At 39.4% G+C, this 23868-nt stretch overlaps 1 long non-coding RNA gene across 1 annotated transcript in view; it reads left to right on the forward strand.

Moving 5' to 3' along the window:
• LOC140636721 (uncharacterized) overlaps positions 1-23295 on the forward strand; it is a 32054-nt gene extending 8759 nt beyond the window's left edge. The window contains exons 2-3 of the long non-coding RNA XR_012033931.1: positions 18398-18526; positions 23098-23295. This is a non-coding gene — a long non-coding RNA (uncharacterized lncRNA). The remainder of the gene's footprint in view (positions 1-18397; positions 18527-23097) is intronic.
• Positions 23296-23868: the final 573 nt, after the last annotated feature.

Here is a 23868-nt window from a genome sequence, read left to right on the forward strand (position 1 = left end):
CCCACAGGGAGCCTGCTTCTCCCTCTGCCTATGTCTCTGCCTCTCTCTCTGTCTCTCATGAATAAATAAATAAACTTTAATAAATAAATAAATAAATAAATAAATAAATAAATAAATAGCCTATCTTGAAAAATAAAAACATCTTTAGAAATAAAACTATTAAAATTTATATAAACTATTTAATTTTATATGTTAGACATTAGACACTGGCTATTCATGGCCAAAAAATGAAATTAAGTAACAGGAATGTTTATCTGCAATTTTCTAGAATATAACACATACAAGTAGATAAATAGAAAATAAGTCAAAATTGTTAAGAGACATGGCAAATAAGTAGGAAGATCCAACCAATATCCATTTAAATATAAATGGAAAAGGAGATAGAAAATTAAGCAGAAGAAGTATTTGAAAGGATAATGGGTAAGAAATCTACACAACTAATAATGAGTTAATGAATCTCAAGTGAGATAAAATGAAAGCCACATCTAGGTACACTATAGCAAAACCTTGTAACACCAAAGACAAAAATCTTAAAATCAGCCAGAGAAGGGGCACCTGGATGGCACAGGCGACTGAGCATTTGACTCTTGGTTTGGGCTCAGGTAGTGTGATCTCCAGGTCATGAGATCAAGCCCCAAGTCAGGCTCCATGCCCGCACAGAAGCTGCTTGGGATTCGCTCTCTCTTTGCCCCTCCCCATCACTCTCCCTTTCACTCTAAAATAAATACATAAATCTTTTTTTAAAAAATCAGCCGGAGTATACAGATTAGCTTCAAATGAATGATAAGTATATTAACATCTGATTTCTCAAAAGCAATAGTGAAAGTTGGAAAAGAATAAAATAGTAACTTCATTGTGCTGACAGAAACTAAATATCAATTTAGAATCATTGGTGTTTGCATGTTAATGTTTTTTTCCATCCTTCCATCTTTAACCTTTTTGTTTTCACATTTAAGGCATATCTTTTTAAAACAGCAAAGAGTTGAGTTTTCATTTTTTTCTCCAGTATAATACTACTCATCTAATCATTGGAGTATTTTTTTAAAGATTTATTTATTTGTTTGAGAGAGAACACTAATGAGCAGGGGGAAGGAACAACACCATGCATCAGACCATGCTAGCTTACAACGCCAAATCAAGGGAACCTTAAAGTCTCAGTGACTTAACGCAATGGAAGCCTGTTTCTCCTTATATCACAGTCACTAAGGGTTCAAGGATTATGACACTATCAGTTATGTGACATTTTCATCTTTGAGAGCGCCTTGGAATCCCATTGGGTCTACAGGGTCCTCTTCATTTAATGGCCAAAAAGAAATGAGCGAGAAGGAAGAACTTTCATGACATTGCAAGGGCCAAGACAAAAGTGCCTTATATTACTTCTGCCCATTTTTCTCATGTTAACTCAACTAGGCACTCACCCTAAGATGTAGAAGACTAACAGAATTTCCCTCCCAAATATAATGAAGAAAAAAATAAAGATATGTGCACATATTACTGAATTAACAAACATGTACAATATAAAGATTCGACAAAGTCAAAAGTTGGTTCTTCAAACGTGAAAAAAAAGGAAAGACACAAAAAAATATGCCCTTTGCAATCTATCCAGAGAGGGGTCTATACCACATTGTCCTGGGTTCCCATCATAACTGAAAGGGAAAGTTTCATGATGTCTGACATACTTGTTGTTCTATAGATGAAGAAGAATGTCCTCACATTCTTCACAGTAATCACTCACTTGGGTGGCATCAAACTTGACTTTCCAGCGGAACCGTACATCTACCAAAGGAAAAGAGATGGCATCTGCATCATAATTCTGAGAAGAATGTGGGAAGAGGCTATGCTGGCTGCTCCTGCCATTGTTCCTATTGGAAATATTGCTGCTTTGTGAAAGGCAAACTTATAGTCTAGTACATTTAGAAAACATGTTTCCACCTCTATAGTCTTTGAAACCATGTAAAACTTTAAAACACTTTTAGGGCTGAAAACGTATGTCTTAAAATTATAAAGCTATGCTTGTGAATGATTTACAGAAAGTTTTCAGAGCATGATAACCAGAAAACTGGGGAGAAGAATGCAGTTGGGAAGGACAAGGTGTTCTACCAGTACTGTCCTATTTCTAAAGCTGACCGGTTGGGTCCACCAGGTTTCATAGTACTGTTATTTGTATACCCTATATGTAGATATATATTTTTCTATTTAATTATATCCATTCAAATATTAAGCATTTATAGTTCTATAGAATAAGCTTTGTTAATGTATACAGATATGAATATATATAAAATGCCAAACCATGGGGCACCTGGGTAGTTCAGTCAGTTAAATGTCTGCCTTCAGCTCAGATATGATTACAGGGTCCTGGGAGCAAGCCCTGTGTCTGTGCTCAGTGGGAAGTTTGCTTCTTCCTCTGCCCCTCCCAACCCCATTTATGTGCGATCTCATGCACATGCTCTCTTTCTCTCTCTTTCAAATAAATAAATAAAATCTTAAAAAAGAAAAGTCAATCCAGTGAACTTCTAAATGTGGAGAATGATTAACTCTATAGAGGAAAGTGAGAGGGTAGTAGATGAAGCAACCCAAATATATTAATTTGTATATTATAAGCATTTCTTATGCTTATAATACATTCGTATTGAGGTAAAAATGTATAATACAATCATATAATGGAATACTCATAGTTATTTAAATTGTACTGTAGGAAATTATTTAATGATATGGAAAAATACCAAAGATATATTTTCAGAGAATAAAGATTGCAATTGTATTACAGTGTTATGCCATTTAGATTTCTTTATAATAAGAAACAATAAAGCAATAGAATTCCAAAACTCAACAGGATGGTGATAGTTTACTGGGGTGGCCAAGGATAAGAAAGGAAAATGTATCCATTCATTGCAGCATTAATGTACCCGTGGCTTCCATGTAGCCTCGCCTCGGGTAAACAAACTCATCTGGATCCTCAAGAGACCTCGGAGATGACTAAGCAGGGATTTTCCCTTGGCAGATTCCTTTAGGCCCAACTGAGAAATAAGAGAAAAAAAGAAAAAAGAAAAAATATATATATCTCACCTCTTTTGCCTGACCCCTGGGGGGAGCATTCACTTTCTGAACCTATTGTATGAAATTTGAGGTCTTAGGGAAAAAACTTCAGATCTGTGCGACTCTTGCCCAATATTAGCAAATATTTGTGGTCTCCCTACCTACATAGGGACTGTATGGCTCTACTAAAAAATAAACAAATAAATAGATGACATCATTTGGCCTCAAGGAGGTGATAGCCTGGTTCCAGAAGAAATATTAATGCAAATTTAACTCTGTATAAAGTGATGCATCTAAATTAGGGCAATTGCAGGTTACTTTGAATCACAGTTGGTTAGGGTATCTGGATAGGAAATTAGGACAACTTAAACAGATTTGAAGGCACATGGAAAATGTAAGCAAAAACATCATTACCTTCTGCCAAGCAAGGTGGCATATTTCAGATTCTCTCTCAGAACTTTCTGATAATGGAGACTAACTTGCTTCCTAAATAATGCATATGCAGTAAAATGTAGGCTTTATTTTATTCAGTTCTCTGTGAAAGGCTTCCAGGGTTTTTCTCAAGCCTGTGAATCTGTCCATCCTTCAAGACCCAGAGCAAATACTGCCTTATTTATGAAGTCCTAATTCCAATCCACATGCATGTAGCTACTCTATCCTGTGAACACCCACTATGCATCATCTGCTCCTCATTCACAGCCTGTTACTTTATATTAGGTTCCATATTCAACACTTGAAAGAATTTGTACCATGTACCACTATATCTCCAGAGCCTACCTCAATAGACAAAACATTTTCAGAAAGTGTTTGTTGAATGAATAGACAATCCATAGATAAGTCTTAGCATCCTTGAGAGTAAAACCCATTGGCACAGTTATCTGTAATTTGTAGAGTTCATGGACTGGACCCAAGTACTGAATAAATGAATAGAGTCCAGTTTCCCTCCTTTTGATTCTGAAGAAACAACTTGGCTTGCCCTAAAATCTCTACAGGAACAGTTGTGCTCAGTTCTAGTGCTCGTAATTGCCATACATTTTTTATTCCCTTAACTCGTCCTAATTTCACTAACAAGTCCCTCATAAGTAACCAGTTAGGCATCTTGCTACAAAAGGAAAAAATTAAGGCATCAAGTCTACTTGATGACAGGTTCACTGGGAACATACATTTGGATGAGGTAATGCTCATACAAAGTACAATTTCCATGAGAGATCAGAAGTCTAACACCTTCCTGGTAGAGAAAATTAGATTTTAACAGGAAGTGAATATGTTACATATAAAAATTGTGGTGCAAACCTAACTCTAAAATGCCCTGATCATTAAAACCTGAGCAAGAAAAAAAAAATCTGAGCAAGACATATTTAAAGACAGCCCTCGCTCCCAAAATCATTTCTTGGTTCATTAGTCGATAAGTCCATTTGAAGTACATAAGTATGCACATTTCTGAAAATGATCCAAGATAGGAAATTAGAATTTCCATGACTAGAGTGAGTTCACCAAGGAGATGAAAAGACCATTAGAGATGTTGTTGGCAAAATATCACTTCTGGAATCTAATTTTTTTAACCAGAGGCAGTTTTCCTAAACAGGGGAGATTCAATAATGAGGCGAAGGAAATCCCTCAGACTGGATCCCCTATGAGTAAGTTTTGATAGTTGGACTGGAGAGCCCTACCTGCAAGGTAATAGCTGTCCTAACCATTTCTGACATGTCTACAACTTCCAAACTCCCAAATCTGACATGATCTTTCTCATAAAATTCCAAATGCATACATGCCTTATCCCTATAATCTTCTAAAGTGCCCTTGTTAATACTGTATGTGAAGAGGACTAACAGAAGGTGAGCTTTATGAGAAACATACTTGGCTTCCTCCTAGATCTTGTCCCCTGCTTTATCAGAGAAGACAGAAATTACTTAGCAAGAACATAACAAAATTTTGTAAGACCTCAATGCTAAACCAAAGGTCCAAGGCCATCAGCATAAGTACCTCTAAGATTCTCAAATCAAAAGCAGGTAATTATGACAAATACACTTAGTATCTTTTTTCAAAAAAACTCTCTTTTGAAGACCACCCAGTTCATGTCCCTATATGCCTACAGTTCCAACCACAGTGGCTGGCAATGGCATGACAGCAGCAATAAGCAATGGAGACCTACTAGACCTGAGCGGAGTCCCAACCTCTCAACAAAAGCTTATAACTGTGCTGGATGAGACTGGTTTGTTGCAAAACTGTACCTGGTTTATTGCGTTCTCTATTTCCTCTCTCCTTACCAGTAAATAGCATTTCCTGCACAACCGAAAAGCAAAGACATCTGGTCATTTGATTCATACCTTATTGAGTGTCTAATTTGTGCCAGAGTGTCCTTGTCTCTGCTGGGGAGTTCTCATATGTTTATATTACAGACTTTGCCTGTATGAGGAAGGAGGAATGGAATTCACAGAGAACTCCGAATTTTCAACCTGATTGACTATATGTATTAGTGTTACCGTGAAGAGAAATGGGGAAGAGCTGGAAAGGAAACTATTTTGACAGAAAAGGATTACATGAACTTTGTTTTATACATGTGCTGTGCTTGAGTTGTGAACATATTGTCTACATAGAAGACATCTGGACTAGATACAACATAATTTGGGAAGGTAATAGGTTCATGACAAAAACTGCATAAAGAGAGAAATGAATTGGATGTACAAGGTGGAAATACACCTGCCTAAGACTTACAAGCTCTTCTGAGTCTCTCAGCCCTTCCAGGTCTGGAACCTTCAGCTGTTTACCCACTTCATCAACAATGCAGCAGAGGTCTGCATGCAGGCTCTGGTAGTCAGTCTCTTAAAAGCAAACACTTTATGCCTGCAGTCTGGCTTCTCCCATCTCTTCTCGATTTGGGAAAATGCCACCCTAGAGAGTATACCTAGCTTCCCAAGAGAGTGCCAAGGACTTCTACGACACAGTTTGGCATGCAAGGAAGTTGACTCACAGCACTGTCTGGGCCAAAGGGAGCAGGAGAAAACTGGACAGATCAAGTTTTCTCTTCCTCCCTGAAACCAGCCTGGTTGAAAATGTCCTGTGTGACCAAGTGTAGGCACCTGCCAAGCAACAGGAAATGCCTCTTTGCAGCTCACCATAAAGAAGTAACCAAAGTGGTAATGCTTCCCATTCTCCGGCTTCCCATCCTCCCTTAAGTGGCTTCCCTTTCCTCTCACTCTCACTGACCTGAGATTCAACTTACAAAAAAATACTAGCACTAAATCCTTATCTGAGGCTCTACCTCCTCTGTCCTAGACTTTAGAACCCAGACATAATGCAAATGTGGAGGAGCAGCACGATAAATAGTATAGCCTTTCCTCTGAAGTGCAATTTAGTGATTATTTTGAAAGAGCAGGAAAGTAGTGTGGGGAACAGGGAGCAAATGGTCTTTTCCCATTCTTTCAGAGAATGGCCTCTACTGGACAGAGCCAGAAGAATTTTTATTAGATGTTGGTGGTTGTTTTTTTTTTAAGATAAGACAATGGAGTGATTATTTACAGAAATCCTAAGGGAGTTAGTAATTTACTTATTTATTTTCAGACTCCACAGAAATAAATTGTTTTTTAGGGCTAAGTGAATCACTGAAGATACACACGTGGCATTGTACCACCTGTGAACTTGGGCTGACAGTCCAGACGACAGTCCAGTCAAGACCAAAGAGAGACTAAGTATACCTGTAATAAATGTTTACAGAGGTAGGCTCACAAACTGACAGACCCCAAGAGGGCAACCATCTGGAGGGTGGGGTGCTGAGTAGCAAAGGTTCCTGAAAGAGCTGAGCTTCAAAAGACATAGGAGTTGTCCAACTAAAGTAGGGTATGTAGGACAGTCCATGGGAGAAAATGAGCCTGAAGGGGTACTGGGCAGAGCATTCCAGGCACAGAGAATATCAGCTGGAAAGGGCTAGAGGCTTACTAACCAGGTATGTGAGCAGGCACCTCACTTACCTGTCTGAGCCTCGCTGTTTCCAATGGCCAAGTGTGAGAAATAGTACTGTCATGTGGAGATGTCAACATTAAATGAGACACCATATGCTCTATTTTATGGCATTATAACAGGTGCTAATAGATAGTAGTATTTCTTTTAAGCCTGACAATAGCCAAACCACTTACTTTCTACTATTTATGGAGAGGAGCCTGAAACAAACAGCAAAGGCTGAGAAAATCCAGTAAATTTCAGAATTTAAAAAAAATATTGAAAAACAAAATATAAGAAGTTCAAAATTCCAAAGATTTTGATTCAAAACAATTCCTTCTTCTCTCTTAAAATCCTCCCATATGTATGAGTCAAACTTGGCTCTCATCTGTTGGTTTCCCCATCTATATCACCGGGACTGCAGCTTATGTGTGAGACTGTTTGAGGTCTACCAAGTCATAAGAATCAAACATACTTTTCATTGCCAAAGAAAAATATGTTGCCAAACCCAAACACAGCTTGAATTCAAATGGAGTATCCTTTAAATTCTGAGCAATTTTTCTATTTGGCTAAAAAGACTAGTATCTCCTCAAAATTCAATACTTACCAAAGAGAAAAATCCAGCAAAGAAAGTCTTTTTTTACTTTACATATAAGTACAAAGCAAAATGGGGTAGTTAAATAACAAAACCATAATTCATACCAGATCATTCAAAGTATGTTTGCATGTATTTAAAGCTTACAGATAAATCTAATTTAGAAAAATATGTGATTCTCAGTTCCTCACTTACTCATCCTTCTTTTTTGTTTTAATTGTGGGTGTGTATCATTCCAAACCCTCTAAACAGTCCCATAGAATTCAGAAAATCCAGCTCTGTTACATGTTTGCTGAGTTCCATTTCTCATGCAATGGCAGCAAGATGGAGACCTGAGAGCATGTTCATGGTGGTTTGTTCCCAGCGAATCAGTGCCTGAAGAGGCCCCTGGCAGCACTATAGACAAATAATCCCAAGGTTCATTTGGAAGAAGAAAACTCTATGGAAATATCAAGCTCTCTTGGCAGTCTGTAGCCACTGACAACCTTGATTTGATTCCCACAAACTCGTGGAGCATCAGGTCCAACATTCTGGATTCCACATGAGTTCCCAAAGCCATGAATGTGGAGTTAAATATTTTCCTGGTTTCAGAAACCATAGGGCACATAATGCCTTCAAGAACAACAAAAGATTTCTCTTTTGCCTCCTCAGAAGAACACACAGAAGACTCTTGGAATTCTGGTTATAGACTCTCAAAACCCAACTCATGGCTACTAAAGCCTCAGTTCAGTTGTCAACTCTCTCTGTTGTTCTCATGTCTAGAATGTGAGTGGAAGGTACACCAACCGGCTATGGAAAGCTGCTCAGAGCCTTATCTGATGCTTGGTCATTTCAAAATAAGGCATCATGAATCACATCCTTCTTCTTGGGTGGTAATTCAACAACTGAGTAGTTACTTCTAAAGTCTATCAATTGAGTGCCTACTGTGTACCAAGTACTGGGCAAGGCATTAGAGATATAGTGTTGAAAAGATATATAGCTCCTGACCTCAATAGCTCTTGGAAGAGATAGATAAATAAATAGGCATTGGCAGTATTTTTTGTAAGTGCCATGAAAAGTAAACATATCAGGTATTATAGAGGTAACAAGGAGGAGCATCTAACTCAGATCTGGAATTAGAAAGAGATCAAGAAAGGCTTCCCAGATGAAATGCCCTCTTGGTTAAAGGGCAAACAAAGATTATTCCAGGCAGAGGGGAAAACATGCAGAAGCCTAGAGGAAACGTAAAATGGCCCATTTGAGCACTTTGATTTGGCTATAGGGTATGGTAAGAAAGGAGAAATATCTAGAGCTGAAACCAAAAAGGTTTAAAGACAAGAGAATCAGAGCAAACATGATATTTTATGCCAATATTTACAAGTTTGAGTTTTATCATAAGGAGGATAGCAAATTTTTAAAGGATTTTAATCAAATGAGAGAAATCATTGAATGTAACGCTTGATGAAAGCCTGGATCATGGAGGAAGGAGTCAGGGAAAACCAGTTAGGAGTCTGAGGCAATGATCAAGGAACCAATGCTAGGAACCTGAACTGAGACACCAGCAGAAAACAGGGACAGAAACGGGCAAACCTGAGAGCTGAGTAGATTAAGATATAGCAGGTCTCGGAGGTTGATTGTGGGGAATAATGGAGGCAGAGAAGTCAAAGACAACATCTAGGTTTTTTAATTAAGCAACTAGGTGATATTGTTCACTGAGAAAGGAAGAACAGAAGCAGCAGGGCAGAGCAAAAAATGATTTCAGGGAAGTCTGGGTGGCTCAGCGATTGAGTGTCTGCCTTCAGCCCAGGGTGTGATCCTGGAGACCCAGGATTGAGTCCCACTTCGGGCTCCCTGCATGGAGCCTTCTTCTCTCTCTGCCTATGTCTCTGCCTCTCTCTGTGTGTCTCGCATGAATAAATAAAATCTTGAAAAAAATAAAAATAAAATAAATTGAAAAAAAAAAGATTTCAGGAGCACCTTAGTGGCTCAGTCAGCTAACCATCTGCCTTCAGCTCAGGTCAGATCCCAGCATCCTGAGATCAGCCCACATCGGTTTTCACTCTCAGCAGGAGTCTGCTTCTCCCTCTCCTTTTGCCCCTCCTCCCGCTCATGCTCTCTCTCTCTCTCTTTCTCACACACATAAATAAATAAATAAATAAATAAATAAATAAATAAATAAATAAATAAAATCATTAAAAAAATATTCCAGTTTGGAGATGTTAAATTTGGGGTATCAGAAGAACATGCAAATGAAAAAAATTCTAGCAAGGCAGTGGGAATATAGATTTCAATCTTAGGAAATAATAAATTTTTTTATTCTCTATCTTTATATATGGTGGGTAATGTTGTAAACGAATGACCTCACCAGACACTGTGTATGTGGTACAAGATATAACAAGATCATAACAAATATCATAGGAAGACCAGCTATTAAGGGATCAGCTAAGAAAAAAGAGCCATCGCTGGGTAAAGTGTGGAGAATCTCCCTGAGAGGGGATAATCACAAAAGCCAAGAAATAGTGTTTCATGGATGAGAGGCCAAAGAACAAACAAATATTACAGAGCAGTCAAGCAAGATAGAGCCTGAAAAGTGTCCATGTGACTCTGTAATTTCAAGCCAAGAAGATGAGTTTTGGTCCAAAAATAGTATCTCAGCAGAGTTTTGATTTACCCTGGCCGAGAGCTCTCGGACTTTTTACAATAGCAACCAATTCTTCATATTTCTTATTATGCACCACTGAAATATACCACAAAGCCACAGACTCCCAAGTCCCTTCAGTTTCAATGTATTGAGGATGAACCTGAAAACTGCACTTTCCCTAAACAAAAAGGGCTAGGAGTATTTTTGTTTTTCTTCTTCTATCAAGCAGTGAGCCAATACTTGGGCAGTCTTTACTCTGGGATGTAGTAAATTCATCCTTTGTTTAGGGTGGGGTATTCCAGACAGCTTTTCTGTTGTGTGTCCTTGAAGTGAAGGTTAAACAGAGTTCATGGGAAATATAACTTAAGCAAGTACTTCTACATTAGCATTTGTTTTGTTCCAGAAATATCAATTTTTAATGAAGAAAATATCTCTCTCGGTTTGCATTAAAAGGATAGTGTGGGCAATTTCATTGTTCTTTAAAATATGTCATCTTTTTAAAGTTGTATAAAACATACTCGGTAATATTCATATCTCAGTTGGAAAAATAAAATGTTATTTTCCCAGAAAATTCAAAGCTTCTTGCTCTACATATCTCCTTGCAATTTCCCTAATTTTAAAGATTTAAAATGCACGAGTGGTGAGTGTATTTCTTTTATCTATTCTAATACAGAAGCCACTGGGGTAAAATCAATACTTTCTGATAGTTTGGTATAAAGCAGCCCTCGAGAACGGTGGAAGCACATAAACAACATATCTTCTGCCACCAATTTTTTTTTTAAACTTAAATCTCGGTTCCATTGACAGTAAGTGATCTTTATCTATTTGGGATGGCTTGGGAAATGGCTCGTGGGTCCAAGCTGTCACGATGAATTGGAATCACTCAGATCACCAAGTAATTCCGTGCAGTTACACAAGCTTGAAATTCAACCTTTAAAAGAGTCACTAACAACACTAGCTACATATTTGGGAGTAAAAATGATGGAACAATTCTGTCTTCCACAAAGTCCCTCCGGCAGCCAGATTTCCACAAGGTAAAGCATTAACGATAGGCCAATGAGAGTGCACCAAACACTTCTCTTTCATTTACTTCAGTTTAGTTTTGTTTTTCCTGACCGTTAAGTTTTGCCTTTTTTCTCAAAGTGAACTACTTAGACATTTACAACAAACCAAAACATAAATATCAGCCTTAACTGTTCCATCTCTCGAAGCCTGTATTTAATCAGATGCCATTAATAATAATAGCTATTGTTTATTGGGTGTTTATTGATCATATTGGTTACTTGGCTAGGCATTTGATGTCAATAATCTCATTCAATTTGAAGCACAGCTCCACGAGGGGACTTTTATTACACACATTTGATAAATGAAGCACTCAGTGATTTAAAGTGATTAAAGAGGTTGACTGATGCCACACATATTCATTCTGCTGGGATGAGGCCTAGCCAGGATTCAACCGCAGACCCCAGAGCCCAAGAGTCCTGCTCCCTCTTCCATTCACTAAACACTAAATATCACTAAAGTTAGATATTCATACACATGTACACATTTACAAATCACATAAAATACTCAGCCTCTGTTGTGTGCCTACAAACACTTAAAAAAAAACAAAAAACAAAAAACTCCATTCTGGCTATTTGCTTGACCCATGAGGTGATATTAGGTTACAGCAGACTGATTTATTATGCATTTTTTCCTATCCAAGAATAAGAGAAGCTTTCCTTTGATGGTGTAGAAAGTGTGTGGAAAAAATTAACATGACTGGCGAAACAGCCCTTCCTTCAACATACTTGGCTTTTCCATGGGAGTTTGCCCCATTCATTCTTTCAGCAAGCCTAGTTTCTAAGGCTGCATTGAACTAGAAGAAATGAGGTTCTCGGCCAGTCACAGAAGTTGGAGACCAAATCCCTGTTCCTAATGAAGACAGTAACTTAGCTGGGAAGATAATTAACTTCCATGAGATCTATGTCCATACACAAGTTCCAGATAATGCACTCCAAACTACCTATAAATGCCAAGGATAGCAGAGAAGGAAGGAAAATTGCCCATACTTCCAGATTTACAAGCCCTTCATTTTTCATCTTAAAACACAGATGAAAGGGGATACATTTGCCTTTGATTTCCTGACCACTGGCACTTTTGTGCTTTGGTAGTTTGTGAGGTTTCTGCACACTGAAAAGCCATAAGAGGGGCACAGATAGGATTAGTAAGTAGCAACAGGTAGAAAGTGGTAGAGATCCGTGTCTGATGTTCCGACATATGTGACAGATTCCAGCCTTCAGCCTCATGGTGAATAGTTTCATGCTTTTCTTCAGGACTCTCCACAATTGCACATCAGTTCAAGCAACTGCATTAGCACAGGAGTGCTGAGTCTTTCCAAAAAGAGAGTGAGTGAGCCAATAGCTACAGCTGGCAGCCAGGGAAGGGAAAATGTGCTCTGAACATTCAGTGAGTCACTTGAACAGACAGGAGGGAGTGTGAGCCAATTTAGTCTGGATACTGTGCCAGAGCTCACACACTCAGCAGGGGCCGCATTTGCATAGGGTCTGAGTTCTCAAAAGTCAGGCAGTAGCTATAGGTGACTGGGTGGGTAGGATTTTTCCCCACCTGTGCCAGCAATAATTTCCCATGGTTCTGAGGGTCTAGTGGCTTGCTTCCAAAGAAGGCATAAGGCTGAAAGCCAGAAGAGGTAGCTGGCCACTGAAGGCCCTACCTACATGTCCGAAGCTCACATCAGGTATACAATATTCGAAACTTCTGTTTGCAAGCCACACTACAGCTGAGGTTACTTCTTCTTGGTTCATTTCCACCTATGGTTTAAAATGCCACCAAATTCATCCATATACTTCATGTTTGCTCTCTAGATACTTATTTGAAATACAAGTATGTTGGATAAGTTTACAACACAAGAGGTTGTGTCCAGTAATCTGTTTGTGATGAACAAGTCTAACTGAATTATTCTCAAGGAAAAATAATAGGTCATTGTGGCCAACATGGAAACAAAAGAGGAAAGTGTATGGCTGTCAACACAACATGATGAACCTATCCTTTCCCCCCATCAGAAGGCAGGTAGGTCATGATAGAGGATGCACTCGTCCTCATAAGGGAGGAATTATTTTCTCTCCAAATGCGGATGAGAAAAGAATGCATCTATGCTACAGGTTTCACACGTTTAAGCATGAGAATCCCCCAGGTAAATAAGAAGGTGCTAAGAACCTTCAAAATTAGATTCAATAAGATTGAATGTATTTTTAACAAGCACCCAAAGTGATTTGGATACATGCCTGAGTATACACTTGAAAAAATGCTCTCTTATAATATACAGGACCATATAGGAAGTGACATTTGAGGGACATTTGGCAGGAGCCTTTACCCAAACAGTATCTTCATACTTATGCACTCAACTGATTTACTTTAGATGCTTAAGACTTTTCTGTTTTATGGTGGGTGATTGAGAAATGGAAGGGAGTGGTAGACATGCTTTAAGCCACTACAAGATAATTTTTAAGAGACTAAACTTTATTGTTCTGTTTTGTTTTTAAGTAGGCTCCACACTCAATGTGGAGCCCAATGAGGGGCTCAAACTCATGACCCTGAGATTAAGACCTAAACTGAGATCAAGAGTCAAACACTTAACCAACTGAGCCACCCAGGCATCCTAAGAGATTAAACCTTTAAGTCTTTTAAGTAAAAGATAAAAGTGACAAGCAGCTAGCAGGTTGCAGACAAGAATCTGGAGGCTAGGGGACAGATGAGGGAGGTTAGAGAGACTGGAAACTTTGTTCAGAGCCACAACCTTTTCCTTGAGCAGGGAAGTATCTTGGATTTCATTGTTGTTTGGCTGCTCATTCGTTCATCATTTTAGATGTGAATTTCTGCTTTGTGGAAAGCTCTATGCATGGTGCTACAAAAGAATGCCAAAACAAAACAAAAGTTTGATATAAATATACCAGAAAGACTAGAAAACTTGCTATTTAAAACAACAACTCAAGCTGCTCCTGCCCATGATGGAGTAAGTAGCATACCTGCTTACCAGCGTAGACAGCCTTCCTTTTAGCTAGCCACCTGGACCAGCCACTTTGCTCTGTGACAGTTGAGGTACCTAGCATGTGGTTGGAAATACACTAGTAAGAAAGAGAGGACTACATTAGTTTGATAAGAAATTAAGAATTTCTGGGGTGGGGATTTTTGTGTTATTGGAGGTATGCAGAGAAGAAAGGGATGTAGGTTGTAGGGCTCATCCCATTGTATAAATTAGGCCTTAAGGAGAAATGTTAGCTAGGGAGAAATTCTTTCTGAAGGATGCTAAAATGACACTGAGAAAAAGCAATTTTAAGATTCCTATTTTTAGTATGTGGAGCCAAAAAGAGTCCGAGGACTACTATCGCTTCAATATAGTCTTCTACTACAAATGCCTAACATGAGCAAGATTATCAGGGAAATTGAAGAAAGGGAGCAATTTCTTTTTTTTCTTTTTAAATTTTTATTTATTTTATTTTTTTAAATTTATTTATGATAGTCACAGAGAGAGAGAGAGAGAGAGAGGCAGAGACATAGGCAGAGGGAGAAGCAGGCTCCATGCACCGGGAGCCCGATGTGGGATTCGATCCCGGGTCTCCAGGATCGCGCCCTGGGCCAAAGGCAGGCGCTAAACCGCTGCACCACCCAGGGATCCCAGGGAGCAATTTCTAAAACCAGGTTAGTGCAGAGCTAATAAGTTAAAGTCTTTAAGAGATGAGCCATGGGTGAGATTCAGACAAATAGGAAATGGGGAAGATGGTAATTAATTATGGGAATGAGGCTAAAAACCTCCCAAAACTTACAGAAATCGTTTTTTCTAAAGATGTATTTATTTATTTTAGAGAAAGGGAGGGAGCAGGGGGAGGGACAGAGGTTGAGGGTGAGGGAGAGTCTTAAGCAGACTCCCTGCTGAGTGCTGAGCCCAACACAGTACTTGATCTCACAACCCTGAGATCATGACCCGAGCCAAAATCAAGAGTTGGATGCTCAACCGACTGAGCCACCCAGGTGGCCTGAACTTATGGAAATCTTAGGAGAGGCCCTGAATTTCCCAGACGATGAGAGACCATTTTATTTAAGTTTCAGTACACAGTACACAGAGTGACCTCAGCTGACAACCAAGATGCATAAAAGAATGTAAGATGCCTTTGCATCTCCTCATTTTCCCTCCTACTTCCCACAGTGATAGCCCTGGTCTTTACGGACATTACTCTTGAGAGTACTCATTTACAATCTTAAATGTAAGATGGTTTTATGTATATGAGATAAAGGAGGGTTAAGGGAAATGAGAGTTCTGGTCTATGCAAAAAATCAGAAAAAAGAGGCAAGACCCCTTCCAGGAGGAGGAATTAGGGAGGACTCATAGACAAAGTGAGGTTTGAACTCAATTCTCAAAAATAATTAGTACCAGGATGGTCTATTGAATTTTAGGGGCAGTGTCTGAACAATGCAGGAGAACTCAAACTCTAGTCAAGGGTCATGAAGGAGGACAATTTAGGCACAAATGAGAAAGGACAAGCCAGAGCCAAGCTGAAGAATGGACAGCAAATGCCTTTGAAAAGCATGGAAAGGTCTGAGTCAACCTTGGAGGACCTGGTTAAACAGGACTGGAGACATGCAGAGTGAGGCTGTTGACACTGTGTGTGGTCTTGCAGACGGATCCATACACATACTCCAAGGGTCTTCTGGGCCTTAATCTCCTGAGGACCCAGCTGGAAACAGAATTATGCATCCAATGCCTTGCAAACAATATTCAGCTCCATCCAGGTCTCTGTGGAAGATCAGAGGCCACAAGGTCTGCAGTCCTGACTTGTATTATTTAAAAGAGTTACCAACATTCATTCTTTTATTCCATAAATGTTCCATGCCTGAGATTCCCACAACCTCATTGCCTCATTAAACAGAAAGTGTAGATCCTCAAGAGTGTGGATCGTGTCTGTGAGCAGTAGTGCCTCCCAGCTCTGTAAGTTCACATACCACAGTAATGTGTGGCCAATACTTCTCTCCATCAGGCCACCAAGGAAAAAAGTGACTAATTGCAGTTGGGAAGAACAATGACCCAGAAACACCCTGTGCAGGAGGACCAGAGATGATTGTGAGGTTTCACTCTCAAGAGACAGAGCATATTTCCAGTCTCCTCATTGTGCTGTGTTTCCAGAAAATTGTGGGCCTACTACCAGGGGCTCTGCTTTGTGAATTCTCATCTTTGCTTACAGAACTGTTCCTTCCCCTTCCTATGTTTACAGTATTTGCTTCCAGGACATCCCCGCACCTAATTCTGATTTCAGAGTTACCCTTCCCAAAGTTAAAGGGACACTGATTAGGTACACTGTGGGAAGTAGACTTCTGTAGGGACCTGTGCCATGTAAATTCATGTCCATCTAACCAGACCCCAAACCATCACATGACAGAGCTCAACAGAAAGAAAAGATGAAATGCTAAAGAGAACCTTTCTCAGACTTCTGCTGGTGGGAAAACCAGGCATTGGGATGGAGCAGAGGATGGGGAGCCAGCTGACCCAGACCGTATTGAAAGAGGAAAATTAGAAAAGAAAAAAGAAAGAGGAAAATTAAAATGATGTTGAAGGAGACTATGAGGAGCCTGCAGAATGTCTAAGTAAAGCAGGAAGAACAGAAAGAAGTTTAGAAAAGATTTTAACACGCTAAAATCTTCAATACTTTGGGGTATTTGCTCCCTGCCCAAGACTGAGGATCGGGCTTTCCCAACTGCACCGCCCTACACTAACTTCTTTTTTTCTGTTATGTCCCATCAAACCTCACCAGCTTAGTGTCCCATTTCCTTGGAGCCTTGTACCTTCCTCAGACTCAGGCAGGCTGTCCAACTAAGTTGTTCTGGATTCTCAGTAGTCCACATGGGAGTACCTTGTGTTGGTCATTAACACCATTCATGAAATATTTTTAATTCTTCCCTTTGGGCTTATGGTAAAATTGCATTTCCCTGCCCTTGAAGGGTCCTGTGTTTTTTCTTAACCACCCCTTTTCTGAAAATGCTCCTGTGATTTACTTTGGCCCCAGATGAGAAGTGACATGTAGCTCTTCTAGACAGAAGTTTCAAAAGCCTGAGCATGCATGATTCACTACTTTCCATTTTGTTCCTCCAGTCAGAGTAAAACATGTGTTCAGATGGAGCCTCCATTAGCTGAAGCCTTGAGTAACTGTGAAGAGCGAACCACCCTCTTTACTTACCCACATTGGAAATGAAGCATGAAAAGGAAATGTTTGGGTTTTTTGTCCACCAAATTTTTGGTGTTGTTACTGTGTCATAACTTAGTCTGTCCAAACTGATATCATATGCGCTGTAATGGTGATTTTCCTGAAAACAGGAGCTAACTGCATGTGATTTTCATGTATCAGAGACAACAGGTGCATGTTTGTGTGTATGTCTGTGTATGGTCCTTGTGGGGAAGAGAATGTACTTAGAGACAAAATAAGAGCACTGACAGTAAAGGAAATGGCTCGTTGAATGCCAAAGGGCATTAAGTTGTAGAAAATTGTGTCCAAGTCATCCCAAATAGCTCTGGTTCCTGAGATTTCATTTGTTCTTGATTTAGTTATTCCTATGACTTCCTTTGCCATCAACCATCCCTCTTTCCTTTTGTCATTGTTTCCCTTCAGAGGACCCCGTGTCCACCATAATCTACAACTTTCTGCTCCTAACCTGCTTCTTAAAATTGTGAGTGAATTAAGAACGATCAGATTTTGAGTGAGGTACTAAAGGATACCTCTGTGAGTGAAGAAGTTCAGATGTCACAAAATTAGCGTATTTACATTTCATAATCCTTTATGGTATATTAAGCACTTTTACATTTGTGACCACTTCCTCCATCCCCTGTCTCTCTTTTGATTGTTTAGAAAATGGGTTTGCACAATCCCATACTCAAGTCTATTTCTATTATGGAGTTACCAGATAATGGCAATCTGTGATAGATTGCATTCTTTTTCTGAATTATTTGTCCCTCACTCCCCACAGAGGGAAAATTTTAATTCCCTGCCTTCACAGTATGATTTACAGGATTTCATATTGGAGAAATATACATCCCTACTCTGTTGAAACCAGGCTTGGCCATAGGACATGCTTTCATCAATGGAATGTGAGCAGATGTGCAATAAACCACGTCTGGAAGATATAGGAGACATCATCATTTTCCTCCAGCTCTCTCGTTCTTTCAGCTTCACCACCAGACTGCACCAAATTTAGAGACTACTCCTGCAGCCTGGGCTCCAGAGGGAGAGGACACATGGAGTGGAGCTAGGCAGATGTCCAGAAGCCACAGCCAAGTCATAGGCAAAGACCATATTGTGAGTAAGAAATAAACATTTGTTGTTTTGGTCCACTGAGATTTGGAGATTGGTTGTAATCACAGAAAAAGCTGATTAGTATATGTTCTAAGTAGGATATTACCGAAGAGTTATATGCTTAACTTTAAAGTACTTTCACATTTCTCTCCAAAAGGGATTGGGTATAATGGCGGGCACAATGGCTTGGGACCTGCCAACCTGATCAACTGCTTCACTTTGGCAAACATGAAACACCCTCCAAGTGACATTTTTCCTCTGCCACTCCTTCTGTCAGAGGTGATTTTTTCCCCCTCACACCCCACTCAGAACAGGGAACCCTGTTCATACTCAAAAGTGACCAACTGCAATAGTTGAAATACACTATTATACTAAAATTCATGAGTTCATTATAATACTCAAAAAAAGAAAAGCCAAAAATAAACTAATTAGTCACCACTGAGATAGGATTGGCACCAGCTGGCAAGCTTACTGGAAACTAATGGGAAAAGTTAAGTGCTTAAATATTTCAACATGAACTGTATGAGCAGTTTTCAGTAAAACAAATATACTGGTTGATGAGGGAAAATTCTCTTTACATAAAAATTCCAGGTAATAAATATCGAATAAATAGTAACACTTACACAAACACAATTTTACAACCCCTAATAAAGTAATAGTGTCAGGGATTGATTATCAGTGGATTTTAAAACTATTTGGTGAAAGGTTGATAGGGATCTGGGTATTTGCAGGATGCCAACGATTACTGTATGGATTGATCTCTAGTCATAAAGGCACACTACAAATTTACCCTGGGGGGGGGCGGTCAGGCTACCTCTATCATCATCTTTAAAGGAGGGACAACTAGACATGATGAGCCCCTAATATGATGTAATATGAAGCTCACACAACTCCCTGATGGATTTTTGTCAGGAAAGATGCTCCCGAGTCTAATTCAGCCTTTAGATCTAACTTGAACTTTATAGAAAACATGGAAAATAGAGACGAGGGACATTCCATTTGACATAACCTTGCCTTATTTTTCTGTATCAAGTGATTAATGAATTAATTAATCTGCCCTGTGGAATATAAGCTCCGATAGCACAGTGACCATGACAGCCAATTCACAACTCTATCCTGGGGATCTATGACCATGTTTGGCACATGTTTAGTGTTTGATATAAATATGTTAAACACACAAAGGAACAAGCACCTTTAACCTTGTCAAACTTGTTTCCACATCTAGGACATGGAGAGGCACTGCCCTAAAGGGCTGTTGTAAGAGTTAAATGGGGTAATTAACAGAGGGCTGGTCCAGTTCTTCCTGCATTATAGATGGTCAATAAATGGCATCTATTTCTTCCATATACATCATGCACCTAATGCTTACACTAACAGTATGTTATAGAACAGGAACCATTGCCCCCATTTGGCAGATGAGAACATTGAAGCACAGGGAGACAGTGCAGGGAGAGGACTCACACCTGGACTGCACAGCCAATCACACCCAGAAAAACTTGGCTTTTATTCTTGAACACCTGCAAAGATCCTCTCCCAAGTTTGCAACATTCACCTTCACCCTAATTCCCACCCCTCCTCCCTACTCGGGACCTGCCTATTCCAGGATGGGAGATTCTGGGCCTATTGACACTGTGGACTACCCCTTAGGAAAGAATTGGTTCTCTGGGTTCTGAGCACCAGCTGAGTCCTGCCTACCATGCTGCGGCTCTAAACAGGGCAAGTCTGTTGTCCCTTTGCCAATAAGCCGCTTTACAAACATAGAAAATCACGTCATTGTGTTCTCTACCTTCTCAGGAAGGGCTGTGGTGGAGTAGCCCAATTATCCCACCACATCAGACAATACAGTCAGGCTGTGGAGCTGAGTACTCTCACTCACACGTTGAAAGTCTATGTAATCCATCTTTCCAACAAATCTCACTCTTTGGCTCTCTAGGCATGTTATACACCAGTCTTGCTGAACCACTCACTGTTTCCTGAACATTCTCCTGAGAATTCTCTTTCCCAAATCCTTGCTTCCATGAATAATAATACAGCACAGAGATGGCTCGTGGTACTTATTTACTTACATGCCCCACCTCGGACCTAAAGTTTTGATGCGGCTGGTCTGCCAAAGAAGGCAATAAAATTAATGCATGTACAATTTTAAAGAGCATATTTTTCTCAAAGAGACGTGAAAAGTTGAGGTGTTTCATTTTGTGGACCTCATCTCCAAGGAAAAGCTGCAGGGGGAGAAGGACCCATAGACCCAGATTCTATGGTCTCTGATATCAAGATACGTCTGCTACAAGTCCCTGTGGTCTTATGATATTTCAGATGTGGTCTTCCTAAAATCAGCCACACCAGCTCATGCATTCATTCTTTGGAGTATTGAAAAACCCTTAAAATAACTAGAGATGCACATGTGTTTACAGCTGTGCTTGCTTCCTCTGTCCCTGCCTTATAAGCCATTCTTCCCTGCTTCATTGATAGGGGCCCCACTCCACTCACCCACAGCTTTGGAAATGAAACCTCAGAGGTCTTTTCCTTTAGGAAAAAAAAAAACAGCAGGACACCTGAGTGGCTCAGTCAGTAGGGTGTCTGCCTTTGGTTCAGGTCATGATCGCAGGATTCTGGGATCCAGCCGCATATCAGGCTCCCTGCTCAGCAGTGAGTCTGCTTCTCCCTCTGCCCCTGCACTCACTCATTCTCACACTCTATCACTCTCTCTCTCAAATAAATAAATAAAATCTTTTTAAAAAACTTAGCAACAATAAACACAGCTTAGGCAATGGTTTGCTATACTTTTGATGAACGACAGGTAGTTAAATGTTTTAATATTGGCAATTAGATCTCAACAAGAGGCAAGGGGTGCTTGTCTCACACAAAGGTGGCTACTGCTTGAAAATAAAAATTACAGTTTAGAAGGTCTCTGAAGATTGTATTAATCTGTTCTTTTCTATATATAACCATGACATTGAGAATTTGAGGTCATCTGATACTAAGAAATTCTATAGCAATTAGGAAAGGAAAATGTAAGCAATATGATAACTTGTCATATTTCTTAGTGTACTACAATATGAGAACACAGGGGGTGCCGGGATGGCTCAGTCAGTAGAGGGAGAGACTCTTGATTTCAGTTCAGGTCATGAACTCAGGGTCTTGAGATTGAGCCCTGTGTCAGGCTAGGCTCCATGCTGGACATGGCACCTGCTTAAGATTCTCTCTCTCCCTCTCCTTTTGCCCCTCTCCCTCCTCACATAAATAAATAAATCCTTTAAAAATATATGTGAACACAGACTTACATTTCTGAAATAAAAATTGAGATGCATGATTTGACAAGGATAAGTGTGCTTATGAGAGAGAGCAATAGAACACAGTATTAGAAGCTGGTATTTGTCTCAAAATCTGAGTGTTGTGGTGCATATCTCTAGGTAAGAGGCAAAAGTCATTGGCAAATGCAATGTATATCATAGGCACTTAGTAAAAAGTTGTTGAATTCAATTTAGCCTGTCCATCATGAACCAGTTATTTTGCACCTTCCAGGATAAAAGACAATAAATGCAATTTCACAAAAATTGCAATTTGAAAATCTAACAGTAGTATGGTTGTATTTAGTTATGATAAAGAAGTGTTACTAGCAAATAGTTTGACTCTATTGTAATAGTTTTAAAAAAAGCCTTAAATCTCCAGTTTTTACCAGTATCTGATACTATGTTGACAACTTTAGGCAAAGCCAAAACCAAAGGTTGAATTCTTTTAACAAGTGTCAATAATCATATCTCAGGGACAGAGTAATGTAACTGCATTAGCTTCTTTATCATTTTCATTGTCCCTGTTCTCCTCCATCCCCATTCTTCCTTCTTCCTTCTACATAGTTACCAAAACAATCTTCCTAAAATGTTAACTTGATATTAATCTATTTTAAACTCTTCCATGGCTCCAACAACCACAACAACAAGTCAAAATCCATTTTTAAATCATGATATTGAAGGAACTTGTATGGCTACCACTTAACCTTTCTGTTTCTTTTTTCTCTACCCCAACCCCTCCCACCAAAACACCGATCTTTTCAGTTCACTAAAACTCATAACTCCTAAACATTTTGTGATAGGATTATCAATTTACCCAAATCACAATCTGGAGAATAGAAAGAAATGCTATTTCTTTAGGTAGAAGGGAAAAAATTTAAACCTATAGCTTGGTTCCATCATTCTTAGATCATTGAACTTGGTTTATTTTTTTTTTTTTTTGAACTTGGTTTAAATGACTCCAGTAAACACATTTATTTTTCAGATATCTAAATATATGGGATTAAGTAGGATCTTACACAATTACCTGTTAGACTCTCAATAAACTTACATGACGGTCAGATGCACAAACAGTAAAAATTCTGATGAATGAATAAAAGGCTGAATACTATAGAAAACATGATTAACTGTGACGTAAATTGGAGCTTGTTTGTTTTTATGTAACAAAAAAAATTTAAAGATAAGCAGGTTTTGCTAATTTGCCTGCTAGGTGACAATATAAATAAGTTCCTTCTGGTTTTCACTCCACATCCTCAGCATATTGGCTTTTTGTCTTCCTGCTTCTAGCTTCACGGACAAAGGAAGGATGCCTCAGGAACATATTCACATTTAAAGAAAGAAGAGAGGGGGCACCTGAGCGGCTCAGTGGTTGAGTGTCTGCCTTTGGCTCAGGGTGTGTCCCAGGTCCTGGGATCAAATTGCACATCAGGCTCCCTACAGGGAGCCTGCTTCTTCCTCTGCCTACGTCTCTACCTCTCTGTGTGTCTCTCATGAATAAATGAATAAAATCTTTAAGGACAAACATTATATGTTCTCATTCATTTGGGGAATATAAATAATAGTGAAAGGGAATAGAAGGGAAGGGAGAAGAAATGGATAGGAAATATCAGAAAGGGAGACAGAACATAAAGACTCCTAACTCTGGGAAACTAACTAGGGGTGGTGGAAGGGAGGAGGGCAGGGGGTGGGGTGAATGGGTGACGGGCACTGACGGGGGCACTTGACGGGATGAGCACTGGGTATTATTCTGTATGTTGGCAAATTGAACACCAATAAAAAATAAATTTATTATTAAAAAAATAGGTGGTCCCAGCTATATCCCTATGTTATGAAGATAGGAAATCACTACGCAAATGCCCCACTAGGCAAGTTCTCTTATATATCATTGACTGATACTTATCAAATATTCATCGTAGTCTGTAAGAGAGATATAGAAAGACAATATCTGGCTTTTGCAGCCTCATTAATGGAAAAGATAAAGGGAGTTAGCAATGGATGCTGGTGTCTTTCTTAATGTTCTTTAGGAGTTGAGAAAAGGGATCCTAGACTCATATGGTG

The sequence above is a fragment of the Canis lupus genome, chromosome 7 (assembly GCF_048164855.1).
Source record: "Canis lupus baileyi chromosome 7, mCanLup2.hap1, whole genome shotgun sequence".
Lineage (NCBI taxonomy): Eukaryota > Metazoa > Chordata > Mammalia > Carnivora > Canidae > Canis > Canis lupus.